This window comes from Carlito syrichta, unplaced genomic scaffold (genome assembly GCF_000164805.1).
Source record: "Carlito syrichta isolate Samal-C Ts95f unplaced genomic scaffold, Tarsius_syrichta-2.0.1 Scaffold130561, whole genome shotgun sequence".
NCBI lineage: Eukaryota > Metazoa > Chordata > Mammalia > Primates > Tarsiidae > Carlito > Carlito syrichta.
This window is the reverse complement of record NW_007074657.1, coordinates 20,293-20,609: the sequence shown is the minus strand read 5'-3', so window position 1 is coordinate 20,609 and position 317 is coordinate 20,293.

Below are 317 nucleotides of genomic sequence, written 5' to 3'. Positions count from 1 at the left end.
TCAGGCAATCCACTCACCTCAGCCTCCCAAAGGCGCAGGATTACAGGCTGAGGCACTGAGTTCAGCTGATAGTTATATTTTTATATTCAACTAAAATTTTTAAAATTTGGTACATGACATTTTAGAGTTGGGAACTCAGAGATCTACTCTGGCTTCTCACTGCAAGATGAGAAGACAGCCAGGCAACTGCTTGGGAGGCTGAGGTGGGAGGATTGCCTGAGGCCAGGAGTTAAAGGATGCAGTGCACTGACTGTGCCTGTGAATAGACACTGCACTCCGGCTTGGGCAACATAGCAAGAACCCATTTATTTAAAAAA